Source organism: Theropithecus gelada, chromosome 10 (genome assembly GCF_003255815.1).
Source record: "Theropithecus gelada isolate Dixy chromosome 10, Tgel_1.0, whole genome shotgun sequence".
NCBI lineage: Eukaryota > Metazoa > Chordata > Mammalia > Primates > Cercopithecidae > Theropithecus > Theropithecus gelada.
Genome location: NC_037678.1, coordinates 2,052,895 through 2,066,702, shown reverse-complemented (window position 1 = coordinate 2,066,702; position 13,808 = coordinate 2,052,895). Strand labels below are relative to the sequence as shown.

General features: G+C 56.9%; 1 protein-coding gene and 1 long non-coding RNA gene across 3 annotated transcripts in view; one reads left to right on the top strand and one right to left on the bottom strand.

Moving 5' to 3' along the window:
- FAM19A5 (family with sequence similarity 19 member A5, C-C motif chemokine like) overlaps positions 1 to 13,808 on the top strand; it is a 347,289-nt gene that overhangs the window by 39,146 nt on the left and 294,335 nt on the right. The window lies entirely within an intron of this gene.
- LOC112633019 lies at positions 9,038 to 13,032 on the bottom strand. Its single transcript, XR_003121474.1, has 3 exons — positions 12,905 to 13,032; positions 12,204 to 12,693; positions 9,038 to 11,390 (listed from the first exon to the last, which is right to left on the bottom strand). It is a non-coding gene; the product is annotated as an uncharacterized LOC112633019 (long non-coding RNA).

Sequence of the window (13,808 nt, the reverse complement as noted above, 5' to 3'; positions counted from 1 at the left end):
TGCGGTGGGTTAGGCAGGTGAAATGAATAAGTCAGTTGAGGTGGGTCAGGCAGGTGAAATGAGTAAGTCAGGTGAGGTGGGTTAGGCAGGTGAAATATGTAAGTCAGGTGAGGTGGGTCAGGCAGGTGAAATGAGTAAGTCAGGTGAGGTGGGTCAGGCAGGTGAAATGAGTAAATCAGGTGCGGTGGGTCAGGCAGGTGAAATGAGTAAGTCAGGTGTGGTGGGTCAAGCAGCTGAAATGAGTAATCAGGTGAGGTGGGTTAGGCAGGTGAAATGAGTAATCAGGTGTGGTGGGTCAGGCAGGTGAAATGAGTAAGTCAGGTGAGGTGGGTCAGGAAGGTGAAATGAGTAAGTCAGGTGAGGTGGGTCAGGAAGGTGAAATGATTAAGTTATGTGCGGTGGGTCAGGCAGGTGAAATGAATAAGTCAGGTGAGGTGGGTCAGGCAGGTGAAATGAGTGAGTCAGGTGAGGTGGGTCAGGAAGGTGAAATGATTAAGTCAGGTGAGGTGGGTCAGGCAGGTGAAATGAGTAAGTCAGGTGCGGTGGGTCAGGCAGGTGAAATGAGTGAGTCAGGTAAGGTGGGTCAGGAAGGTGAAATGAGTAAGTCAGGTGAGGTGGGTCAGGAAGGTGAAATGATTAAGTCACGTGAGGTGGGTCAGGCAGGTCAAGTGAGTAATCAGGTGAGGTGGGTCAGGCAGGTTAGGGCTGATAGGCCAGTGAGGGGCAGGCGGGTGAGGTGGGTCAAGCAGGAGAGATGGCACAGGCAGGTGAGGTGGGGCCGGGCCTTCCTCTGGGGGTCCGCAGAGGGCTCCCATGGGGGTAACCCTGCATGGCCAGCTCTAGGACTGAGGAGTGTGGAGGCAGAGAGGAGGGGCCGTGTCAGCTGAGCAGCAGGTCCAGGACAGCCTGGGTGGGTGGGCAGGACAGGCTGGAGGGCAGGACCTGAGGAAGGCTGCAGTGGAGCCCACAGGGCCCTGGAAAGTGCCTGTGCCCAGAGCCAAGCAGCTCCTCCTCCAGCTTCACTTCCAGAATGTCTCCTCCAGGTGCTTGATGGGGCTGCCCTGCGGGGGTGTGGGGAGGTTGAAGGAGAGGCCATGCCCCCTCCACTGTCCTTTACCCTGGGAACGGGGGCACGGGGAGCGGACCTGCACTGAGAAAGCAGGTCCACTTTCTATATGCATATGTTGTAGGTATGAGCACACTGCACACACAATGTACACACATTCGCACAGGCACATGTATGAGCACTTATGCCTTCATGTGCACACAAGCTGTGTGGGTATGTGCATATTTGTAGGTGCGAGCACTCTGCACACACATCACACACGGTCACACACACACACACGGTCACACCAGCACATGTAATGAGCACTCATGCATACATTGCATCTCTGTAGGTGTGAGCACACCGCACACACATCACACACACGATCACACCAGCATATGACCATTCATGCATGGCTGCACACAGACTGTGCAGGTATGTGCATATACGTAGGTGTGAGCACACTGCACACACATCACACACATTTGCACACACACATGTATGGGCACTCATGCATGGCTGCACAGGGGCACACACAGACACACCCCCTACAGGAGTGCCGTGTTGTCAAACCCCTGCCACAGGACTGTGCCACCACTTTGTGCCCCACACACCGAGTTCCCCCATGGATTGGTTTTCGTCTCCTGAAACTAACTTGGCAGAGGCAAGTGTCCATATGTAGGTGTGGGTCTCTGTCTTCATGCGTCCCCCACGCCCCGACACACACACACGTTTCAATTAATTAGCAGGGACTTGGAAACCTACCGTCCCCGGCTCAAGGCAAATGCCAGCAGTCCTGGGTTTTTGTGGTGCAACATAGAGGGAGAATTGTCTATCAGAGGGCTTTCCTCTCGGCAAGCCAGGAAACAAGTGGATGTCCTTTGTCCGCCAACAAGTTATATGTCCATAAAAGACGAGCCCAGAGAGGCAGGCCGTCCTTTCAGCCCTGACAGCGCGTCAGCACCGGGAGCCGGCGCGGGTGGGTAACGAGCGCGCACTGCCGGTCGAGGGACATATGGCTCAGGCGTGCGCCCCGGCTGACGCGCTGTCAGGAATTCATGGCAGGGCTTGTTTTGCCAAACATTTCACTATGGAGGAACAAGGACTCCAACCTGGTTATCAAAATTTGACATTTCGAAACCGCCTGAAGAATTTTTAACTATTGGGTTTCCATGTCAACAGCATGTCTGTCTTCATCTGCGGCCAAGGCTTCCGGCTCCCTGTGCCCTGCGCTGCGGGGAGGACAGAGTGCCTTTGTTTGCAGCCGCCCATGGGCACAGGCGGCTCGCACACACACGCACACTGCGGCGGCTTTCCGTGCTCCACGACGGTTTACGCCGGGGAAAGGAGGAGCTTCACATCTGTGTGTGGAGGAGTGGCTGGGAGCTGCCCTGCAGACCCGAGACAGCCCCCGGACGTGCTGGCGCTGGCTGGGCAATGGCAGCGGGGCCTGGCTGGGCTGGCACTGGCTGAGCTGTGTCGCCTGCAGAGGGGCAGGACCTGGGACGGGGGCTCCCTCTGGACGTGGCTGGACGGGGTACCTCTCCTGCAGGAGCTCTTAGTAATGGCTGTAGTCAGGAAGAATGCTACCCCAAACAAAAACCCCCTTGGCCTCCCGGTCTGGCAGGAATCGGGGAGGTCCCGCTGACTTGAGCCAGATGGCTTGGTGCTGGCAGAGGCCCCGATGGAACGGATTGTTCTGTGGCTCTCGTTTCTCTGCCTTTGAGACACCCGGGGTGGGGGTGGGGTAGGGCGGGGGAGGCTGGTGCTGCCACCACATGGCCCGGCTCCCTGGGGACCTGAGGACATGAGGTTCCTGCTCTGTTCTTGGTGCATTTCCAGGTGAGATCGTCATCGTCTGGGAGAGATGGGGTCTGGCCATGGCAGCTCAGGGTGGCATTCCTCACTCCTCCATCCACTCTAGACCAGGGATGCCAGGGACAAAACCCCAGGGCAGGACATGTCTGTGTGCCAGGAGGCACGTGGGCAGAGGATGGGGCTTGGTTTCAAATCCGGGTCCTGGCCAGCCTGGCCTCTGAACCCCAGCCTGCAGGTCCCACAGTTGGACGAGGCTCCTGGGAGGACCCAGAAGCTGGCAGCAAGGGTGTCAAACCAAATGCCATGGCCTCCTCCTTGTTTCAGGAGGACGCCCAGCCCAGCAGGCACGGTCCTGCAGCCCTCCCTGGGGCCCTGGAAGCCCCTTTCTGCTCCCCTGTCAGAGCGCCCAGCAGCCTAGAAGGCCCCACAGTGTCCCCAGACTAAGCCAGACTCCTGCCCGAGTGAAGATAACAGGAGAGGCCTTGAGCAGACCCCATACACCTGGTTTCCTGAGGACCCTCTGGCTGAGGGTGGGGATCGGGCTGAGGGTGCAGGGCCAGGGCGAGGGGGTGGCAGGGGCACGATGCCCTCCATGCCCCCGTGGGCCATTTGGCATGGGGGTGCCGTGGATCTACGCAGTGCACGGACCTCTCTGTCACCAGCGCGTGTTCAGCTCCATGCCCCTTCCTGAAGGTGGATACAGGAGTGGATGCTCTGGGTTCTAGGCTGAGTGGCCTGCTTTTATATCGCCAGGAAGCTAAGCTAGGCTTTAATCATCTTAAAGGGTTATAACAAAAAAGAAAAATATGTGAAACCACCCAGATGCCCCGGGGCTGCTAAGCCGAAAATATGGACTACCTGGTCCTTTACCGAAAGTCGCCGCCAGCTCCTGGCTTAGGGGCGGGGATGGGAGCTGGGACCGAGCTGGTGGAGGAGGAGGACAGTTCTGGGCAAGGGGCTGAGCCCTGTCCTCAGGCTGGTTGTGAGCCAGGCCATGGGGCACCCCACCTCCAGGCCAGTTTTCTGGCTCTGGCTGGTTTGAGGTAGCTGGGTATTGGCTGGCGAGCTTTCCCTCCCTTGAGCCCTTTGGGATACAGTATCGTCCACGTGGAACTTTGGAGGGCAGAGTGAGGACCGGGAATCAGAGCCAGTCAGCTCTCCCTGCACAGGTGCTGCCTGACAAGCAGCCCAGCCTCTGGCCCACAGCAGGGAGCATAGGTGTGTCTGCCCACGGGCCTGCCATGCTCGCTGCTCTGGGCCATGGTGGGCTCAGGTCTCTTCCCCGCGTCTCCGTGCACTCTTGACTAGCTACTTCCCGGCACCGTCTTGCCGTGGTAAATCACAGGACACCAGACTCAACCTCCGGAGCTTACTGAGGGCTCCTGCCTGGGTCAGACCCACAAAATCCCATTGGCCAAGTGAGTCCCATGGTCAGTCCTAGGGTCAGTGGTGCAGGGAGCTTGTCTCCTTCCAGCCCCGGGGTGTGGAATCCAGTCCCCAGGGCCCACAGAGCAGGCAGGAAAATCGTGCCATGTTTATATCTGCGTTTTACATGCCACTTTCCAATGTGTGTTTTACAAAGTATGCAACAGACTTACATTTTGAGACATGAGTATGTATTTGTGTGGGGGGCATATGTACTCGTTTTTGTAAACCAATGGGATGTGAGTTCATGGGGGGTGGGAACCTGACGGGTAGGCGCTGGCTGCGTCTTGCAGCTCCGAGCTGCCGGCTGAATCCTGCGGAGAGAAGTATCCTGGGGCTTTCTGCTGACCCGCCGAGTAATTGCCATTTTCAGACCTTGCTTTCTTGGTAAATAATGACATTTCTCCGTCTCAATGAGGATGCTGGCTGTATGGAAATGAAGACAGGACTGGCCCAGCCAGGGCCCTGGAGAGGTGGCCAGAAAGACCCTGGTGGGCTCCTAAATTGGTTTATTTGCCAGATAATCGGAGGCAAAGCAGACACCCTAACAGGACACGAGCTCCTCCAGGCTGTGCGTGGCCGGGCCGTGATCGCTCTGCAGTGGTTGTTACTGTTTCCCAGGGAGGAAAAGCTGTGTGGTTTCCCTCTTGGCACCTGTTCTGAAACAAAGAATTATTGTGTTGACTTTTCTTGAAGACGGAGTTACATTTAGGGGGGTGTAGTTTGTCATTGCAACTTTTCTCTTCCCACTTTCTGTATTTTTTTAAGAAGCTGGGAGCCCCTCAGGTGGAAATCAGGAAGGACGAGGAAGGTGTGCTGGGCTGAGCTGCAGCCAGGTCGGTGCCACCTGACAGGGCCTCCCCACAGGAGCAGAGCCTGTGAGCAAATGAAGAAATGTCCAGCAATGTCCCTGGAGTTCCAGGGCCCATCAGAGAATTTCAGGAGGGGGCTTAATAGCGGCAGGAAGGCCACAGGGCTCAGCTGACCAGGGAAGGCCACCCCCAGGAGGTGATCCATTGGCTGAGAACTGGGTAACACGAAGCCAGATGGGAAACTTCAGAGTCCCCGAACCTGTCACCAGTGCTGAAGGGAGCAGGACTGCAGGCAGAAGGTGGGAGGGGATGGGGCCTTGCCAGAGAGAGGAGTTTGGTTCGATTCCAGCACTGGAGAGAAAACCAGGGTCGGGCAGAGCCCTTGTCCCATGGATTGGGGGGTTGGGAGTGGAACTGGGGGCCTGGGAAGTGTTCGGAGTAGCCAGGTAAAAGCTGGCAGGGCTTGGCTGCAGGAAAAGGAGGTGCCCAGCATGGCCTGTGTCCTCTTTGACCCTGCCCTGTCGTGTTAGTTCTGTGATCCCCTTGGAATTGAGTCCTAGGAAACTGCAGCATCTGAGAGGCTACAGTGACAGTTCACCCCAAACCACTGTGAACAACAGAGGGTCTCTGGGCAAGGGGAGAGGCAAGGGGAGGGGCATGGAGAGCCGGCAGGAACTGGGCTGGGATGAGCCCTGCAGCTCCCTCCTTCTCTTGGGCTGGCCCCGTAACCCCCAGTGAACCTGTCGGCCACCAGGGCTGTGCCTTCTTGGGTCTAACCTTGTGCACGAGAGGTTAGACCCGTGTAGGTCACAAAGGTGTGTTTGAATTAGTTTCCCACTGCAGCACCTGTGCAGGTGGGAAACAGAAGGGACCCACGGGCTGAAGCCTGCTCCCCAGGACCAGGGTGGTGGGGGAGGTGGATCACCTGTGTGGAAGCCTGGAAAACCTCCAGAGGAATGGGGGAGGCAGATGCTGCCTGGTCCCCCAGAGAGTCCCTTTGCGAGGCCACTCGTGCCCAGAACTGACACCCGCCATGGGAAAGATGACCAGTTACCTAACCTCTCCGCTGCACCCCCTGGTCCCCCGAGGTCTAATGGGGCACGTAAGCCTTTGACTTCTAGGGTGTCTTCTGCCCCCGCAAAATCAACCCAGTCCCACCTCGAGGTAAGAAATGCTGAGCACAGATTTGCACAGGAGTTTGCCTTTTTTTTTTTTTTTTTTTGCCTCAAATGCATCTTTTGTTTTTCATGAATCCAAGCCTTGCTTCCTTTTCTTCTTGTTCTTTCTCAAGTTACTGTACTAAAATAATCTCATAATTTGCCAATTATTTCTTCTTTACAAAGTGATGTTATTCAGAATTTAGTCACTAATGTACTGTGAAACTTGGCCTCAATTTTAGCTTCAGATGTTTAGAGGAAGATTTTTGTGGCACTGTGTAATGGGTTTGTTTTTGTGTTTGCCTGTAAGACAATTTTTCATTGACAGTAAAAAGAAAATACAAAGAGCAGCCATTTGTTAGAAGTTGGCCAGGTAACACAGGTCCTGGTAGCAGCTCTCTCTGTGAACATGAGGCTCCAGACCTGGGCCAAACCCTGCAGAGGGGTTCACCAAAGGAAAAAGGGGATCCTGGGCTGAGGAACCTGAGGGACACTGGGTGGGAGAGGCAGGGCTGGGAGTAAAGCAAGCCCCGGGAAGTCCGACGCTGAACTGCAGTGCTTCTCAAGACTTTGCGTCTCCTGGGTGTGTGCACTGGACCCAGAGACACCAGGACCCTGTCCCCACGGGAAGTTTATACAGGGCCTTGGAAATCCCACAAGCCTGTACCATTTGGGGCATTTGTGCAAGGACCTGGAGACCCCAGGACCCTATATTCCCTGGGACCTTTGTGCAGGAACCCAGAGATTCCAAGGACCCTGTCCCCTGTGGGGTGTTTGTGCAGGGACTTGGAGACTCCAGAACCCTGTACCCTTTGGAGCATCGTGCAGGGGCTTGGAGACCCTCCCCATTCCCATGCCGTCTGGAGGGCCCGTAAGACCCAGACTTTCGCTGAAGGGCTTTGTTTCATTCTTTGTGGAGTCTGCCTCTCTCAGGCAAGACAACTCACAGTTCAGCCTCGGCCCTGCTGCTGTCTTCCTTGTCCCAGGTGTGAGGAGCCCCAGGCACGTTCCCCAGCCCACCTGTATGCCACACAGGGCAACAGGTGCCACCCCTCTGTGTTGGTGTTGTGAGGGTGGAGGGCAGCCAGGGTGGGGGCCCCCATGCAGACCTGCAGTGAGGACTCAGTGCACCTGGCCATGGACACGCAGGACCCTCACCTTGGCTCCGGGCTCAAGTCCTTCTTCAAGGTGGGACTTTGCCCCAAGCCAGGGATCTGCTGGGAGGCCTTGACCTCAGGGGTGGCAAGGTCTGCAGCCCTGCCAGGCTCTGGGTCTTGAGTGCCACTACCTGTGCCCTGGGAAGGCCCCAGCAGTGCTGTCTTCCAGCTGGGGGAAGCCGGCTCTGGGCACCCCCAGGGTGTGTTGGGGGCCACAGGCACCCCAGGGGATCATGTGGGTGCTGAGTGGGAGGAGCTCCAGGACGCCGAGTACAGGGCCTGGGAGGCCAGTGTGCAGGGCCCGGCATCAATCTGCTGCTGTGGCTCCTGTCACCAGAGTGTCCAGATTGGAGGAGCCAGGGGTGTGTGTGTGTGTGTGTGGTATGTGTGTGATGTGTTTGAGCAATATATGTGTGGTGTGTGTGATGTGTGTATTTGTGTGTGTGTGGTGTGTATAGTGTGCGTATATGTGTACTGTCTGGGGTGTATGATGTGTGGTGTGTGTTGTGTGTGGAGTACAGTGTGTGTGTGTGTGGTGTGTAGTGTGTGTGTGCAGGTGTGTGGTGTGTATATATGTGTGCGTTGTGTGTGGTGTGGGTGTGATGTGTGTGGTGTGTGTGCATGTGTGGTGTGTGTGTGCGGGTGTGTGGTGTGTATACTGTGGTGTGTGATGTGTGTGGTGTATATGTGTGTGTGTGTGTGGTGTGTGTGATGTGTTTGGTATATGTGTAGTGTGTGTGATGTATTTGTGTGTGTGTGGTGTATATAGTATGTGTATATGTGTACTGGTGTACTGTCTGGGGTGTATGATATGTGGTGTGTGTTGTGTGTGTGGAGTATAACGTGTGTGTGGTGTGTGTGTGCGGGTGTGTGGTGTGTGTGTGTGTGGTGTGTGATGTGTTTGGTGTATGTGTGGTGTGTGTGATGTGTGTATTTGTGTGTGTGGTGTGTATAGTGTGTGTATATGTGTACTGGTGTACTGTCTGGGGTGTATGATGTGTGGTGTGTGTTGTGTGTGGAGTACAGTGTGTGTGTGTGTGTGTGGTGTGTGTGTGGTGTGTGTGTGTACGGGTGTGTGGTGTGTATGTGTGTGTGGTGTGTGATGTGTTTGTGTGGTGTATGTGTGGTGTGTGTGTGCGGGTGTGTGGTGTGTATGTGTGGTGTGTGATGTGTTTGGTGTATGTGTGGTGTGTGTGATGTGTGTATGTGTGTGTGTGTGTGGTGTGTATAGTGTGTGTATATGTGTACTGGCGTACTGTCTGGGGTGTATGATGTGTGGTGTGTAGTGTGTAGTGTGTGATGTGTGTGCATATTGTGTGATGTGTCCATGACCACTCTACACAGTGCGGCCCCGACCTGGCAGTGGGTGCCTTGCTGAGGGGCACAAAGAGGGGAGAGTGGTCTGGGGTCTGTGTCCACCACGCGCTCCCCTGGTGCCTGCTTCTCTGAACATCTCCTGGGGAGTCGGGTCGTTTGGCCTCCTCCAGCACTGGTGAGAATGAGGATCTCCGAGGCATCAGCCCTTATGACCAATCAGCCAGGCCGCTCCCCTCCCCAGGGCAGAGATGGGGCCCAAGTCGTTTTTTTTTGCAATAACATTTGTGGAACTTAAAGACAAAATCCTTCATAAAAGAATCATAAAGTGTAATCACGGCAATGAAGCCGGCTCGAGTGGAGGGGAGGTGACCTTTCCGGCCACTCTCTGGAGGAAATGTCACCCAGGAAGAACAGGAGGTGGGGGCCTTGCCTCCAAGGAGAGCCTCCCTGCTGGTCTGGGCTTGGCGGGGTGGGGGCAGCCTCCTATGGGGGCACCCTGGCTGCTGCTCATGGGACCCTCCCCCCGTGACAGAGCAGGACGCCCCGGGCCCACTGCTGACCACAGTCTGGAGAGGAGATATTTTCCTTGCTCCAGTGGAGATGGCTGGACCTCACTGGAGGCCTCCCCGCCTCTGGCCTGCTGTGTTCTCGCCTTCCTGGGGGACTGTGTCCCTGCTCGGGCAGAGCCCCCGCCTCCAGGCCTGCTCCAGGCTGAGGATCTCTGGGGCCCGTGGCATTCCGTTAGGCTCTGGACAGGCTGGGTGTCTGCGCCAGCAGGCAACTTCCCTGCAGGCGGTGCGTCCGGGCTGCCAAGATTCCCCTCCGTTTGAGCCTCATTCTCCACCTGGAGAGGCATGGGGGGCTCCAGAAAGCCTCAGCAAATGAGGGCTTTCAGGGCTGGAGTTGGTCTCCGATAAGCCAAGGGGGCTCCCGGGACCTGGGAGGCTCCAGGCGGCCCACACCGTGGATGTCTGTCCTTGGTCATGTGTCAGCGCCGTGGGCACCTGGGTGCTCGGCAGGACCAGCAGGCTGGGCTGCAGAGACTGCCGGCTCCCAAGTGCTCCGCTGGCCAGAGCTGTCAGCCAGGGCGTGTCGTGGTGTCTGGGGTGTGCACCCTGGGGTGGCGTCTTCTCTTCAGGTCCCGTGGTTTACATACCATTTCCATGACCCTAACTTCACAGAGCCCCACCCAGCTCTGATGCCCACCACCCTGGCAGAGCGGGGTCTGGGCCCTCTGCAGAGCTGTGGACTTAGGGAGCATCCTCCCCCCGTATTATCTGCCCCATCTACGGGAGGAGGCCGCACAAGGCAAGCCAGTGCCACTAGCCCGGGGCAGTTCAGGCTATGTCCCCACTCCACGGCCAGTCCTGGGTTTGCCAGGGACTCCATCAGCCCGTCCCTCGAGGTGACATCTGACAAGGCAGCAGTTTGTTGAAATATGCAGACCTCTGCAACATATGCTAATCTGGGCTTTGTTCAAATGAGCTGCAGCACCAGGAGGGTGCAAGGGTGCTAACCGCATCAGCACCATGCCAGCTTCCTCCCAGGGGCACAGAGTGGCACAGCTGGCTAGGTGCTTTGCGTTTCCACCCACCTTCTTAAGGCCCGATGTGCACTACGCACTCACTCTGGATTTGCTGCGTCCCTACGTGCCTGTGGAGGAGGGTGTGGGTCTCAGTCCCCACTCCGGGCCACGGGGACGCTGACTTGGAGGAATTGTTGAGTTCTGGCTGTTACCATTATCTAGGCGAGGCCTGCAAACGAGGTGTGGCCTGGGGTCCCACACTGCCTCTGAGGTGAGAGAGCCCTGGGAGGAATCCTGAAGTAAGCCAGACTCGGGGCTGAAATTTGCATCTCATCTCACCTCCTGCTGCCACGCCCTAAGGGTGTGAAGGAAGGATGCTGAGCGCACCTGCTTTTCGGTGGACAGCAGCTGCCTCTCCTTTGCTGCATGGTGGGAGCAGTCCAGCCAGCCCCCAGTGGCTCAGTCAATAGGCAGAAGGACTCTCATGGAAACCATGACTTCTACCATCTCCAGATGGATTCCTGGACCATGAGGTTCTAAGCGAGCCTTCAGGTTTGGAGAAAGTGGACCGTATTTGTGGGAGACAACGTTCTCCCTCCCTCTTGCTCTGCCGTCCCTTCGATCTTTCCGCCGCTCACTGAAGTCTGCCATCCAGACCATGCCATGCTGCCACTGGGCCTAAGGCCTCTGGTCTCCGAATTCCTTGGCACAGTGTTCCTGGTGCCCCTGCCTCAGTGGGGGCTGGATGTGCCCCGGGCCGCAGCACTCATAGGGCACTGTTGTGGGCAAGTATTTGGCTGTTCTCTCACCTGAGTGAGACGCCCATGAGGGCAGCAACCCTACGTCTTGTATCTCCTAATGCCTAGTGGATAGCCCAGCACACAGTAGGTGCTTAATGAATGTTTCTGGGTTATGCAGTGATTACTTTGAACCCAGCTGCTGCTCACAATCTCTTTGGAATTAGGTTGGGTGTTATTGAACATCCTGTGTTGGCACTGGGAGAGGTGGAGGCTTCTGGGGCTGCCTCTGTCTTCAGGACCTTAGCTATTCCTGGGAAGACAGGGCCGACACCCAGAAATAATGCAGGACCAGTACCAGGTGGGCTCTCAGGTGTGGAGACGGCTGGGCAGGTACCTTGGGCGCAGGAGAGAGAAGGGGAAATTGCTGCGGTTACCCAGAGCCCCCCAGAGGTTACCGCCTGGGCACCTGAGAGACCCCAGGACACCGTCCCCATGGCCCGTCCCAGTTAGAGGCTCTTTGTCAACAGATGCCCCTGGAGTCTGGCAGGGCAGATTAATACGTGAATGAGTGGGTGAAGGTGTGAGTGCTGCTTGCTGTAATTTGGCTGGGTTCTGCCACCCTGGGGACGGGGAGTGCCGGGATCTGTGAGCCTCAAGCAGGTCCCACCCAACGGAGCTGCTCCTGAGGCTCTGGGTGGCCAGGCCCGTCACTGGATGAGAGGAGAGCCCGGGCATGCTCAGTTTTGGGGCTGGCCCTCCCACCCCATCATGGGCACAGCCTGGGCGGGCAGCCTGGAGGAGCAGGTGGGCTCCCTGAGTCGGGCAGAGGGCTCCCCTTCAGCCTGGAAGAAGCGTGCCTCCCCATGGGGACTGCGCCTGCACGTGGCCAGCGGGCAGGGTCCACTCCTTGGTCAGTACTTCACTGCAAGTGCATTCCCAGCAGCTGAGGCTCCCATCCCGGCGTGCGCTGACAGCATTGTCAGTCCTTATTTTGTGCCTGCCTGTCCCAGGGCAAGGTGGCCTGAGTCTACTGCAAAGTCCTTGATTAATTCAGCAAACACACTGAGCTGAGCACTGGATGGCCCTCGGAGGTCCCTCAGTGACCATCGGACACTGCCCTATCCTCTTGGAGCTTGTGGGGGAGAGAATCCCATTGAGAAGAGCTCCCTTCTCAAACAGGATGTGTGGACGTCCCTGTTTTTCTCACCTTGCTGGGCAGCCCATGGCTGTGGGACAAGAGATACGGATGGTGTGGACTGCTGAGCAAGTGACATGTATCCAGCGAGCTTTGGGGAAATGCGGAGAGTGGGAGGGTGTGGCCCGGCAAGTCCTCCTCCTACTTCCCATCTGTGAGGGTCCGCAGGATGGGGGGCTCACCTCCATCCCTCCAGGTGCCCAGCACTCATGGTCCACACTCAGATGCCCCTCTGCAGTTCTGGAAAGGCTCACTAGGCCATGCGCTATTTCGGGAGCATTGAGTCCCGAAGTCACCGGCTCTGGTCACTTTGAGGAGGCCCCACCCTCTCGTGCGGGGAGGATGATAGCGGATGGCCACAAGCTGTTACTACCAACTGCCTTGACTCTGTTCAGCAAGGATTGAAAATAGCCAGTTGGCCAGACTCAATCTTTGTCTTGTTTTAAAAGAGTTTGTTTTTCCAGACTCTGTCCAAGTCTGTTTTAATCCACCCAAAGAGGAGCTAAGTTTGATAAATAAAAGAAGATTAAAAATGGTAGAGAAAAATGTGTTTTCCCCCCAGCTCCCAAGAGAGTACTGCCAAAATTGAAGTGTAGAAACAAAAATAGAAATGATCAAAACGTCTGATGGTATCTATATTTTCAAATGAAAAGGCAGAGGGAGTCTTTCAGCCGAACCACTTACGGGAAGATCCGGCAGGCCTGGGAGCTCACCTCGGCTCTTCTGCGCCTGGTGGGAATCAGGACCGGAAACTCCTCTCCCTGTGCTGGTGGGCCTCATGCCGTGGATTGAGGGGGTCCCTGAGTTGTTCACGGGGCTGGGAGAGTTGCTTTGGAACAATCAGGGGAGCCCTTGGGACTTCAGGGGTCCCTTGGGATCCAGCCTTTCCCCAGGTGTTTCCATTCCTTTGTAGGAGGGGAAGTGGGGACACCTTTGTTTGTGATGCCACGTCAGCCCAAGCCTGGAGCCCCCACATTGGGTAAGAGATGGGGGGAGACGGGCACCAGACATGGTTGCTGGGCCAGAGCTGGAGCGGTCGGGAGACTCTTCACTGTGCAATAGTGACAGTAATGGGGAGAGCCGCTCATATTCAGGGGTGCTGCATTATGTCCTGGCCCTTGGTTTGCCACTTTAGGGACATTATCTGATTTCATGGCAACCTCATAAGGCAGTGACTCTTAGAGTGGGGTCCCAGTGGTCCTGGCACAGCCTTGGGGGCGTGTTAGGAATGCCCATCTCTGGCCCCACTCAGACCTGTGGAGTCCGAGACTCTGGGATGGGCCTCAGCGTCTCCGTCTCTCTCTGGAGGACTCTGAGTGTGATGACTGCTGCTGCATTTCACACGTGGAGAAGGTTGGAAATGTCACTGTTAACTAACGAGCCCAGCAGCCCATGGCTAGCCGGTGACAGCACTGGAGTGGAAATAGGGCGGTCTTCACTGAGAACCTGCTCTGAGCCCCGGCCCTGCCCTCCAGCCCCAGCACCGCCCTCCAGCCCCGGCCCCCGCCCTCCAGCCCCGGCCCCGACCCCCAGCCCCGGCCCCCGACCCCCAGCCCCGGCCCCGCCCTCCCGCCCAGGCCCTGCCCTGTTGTGCGACGTGTTCTTTCTGCCTGCATC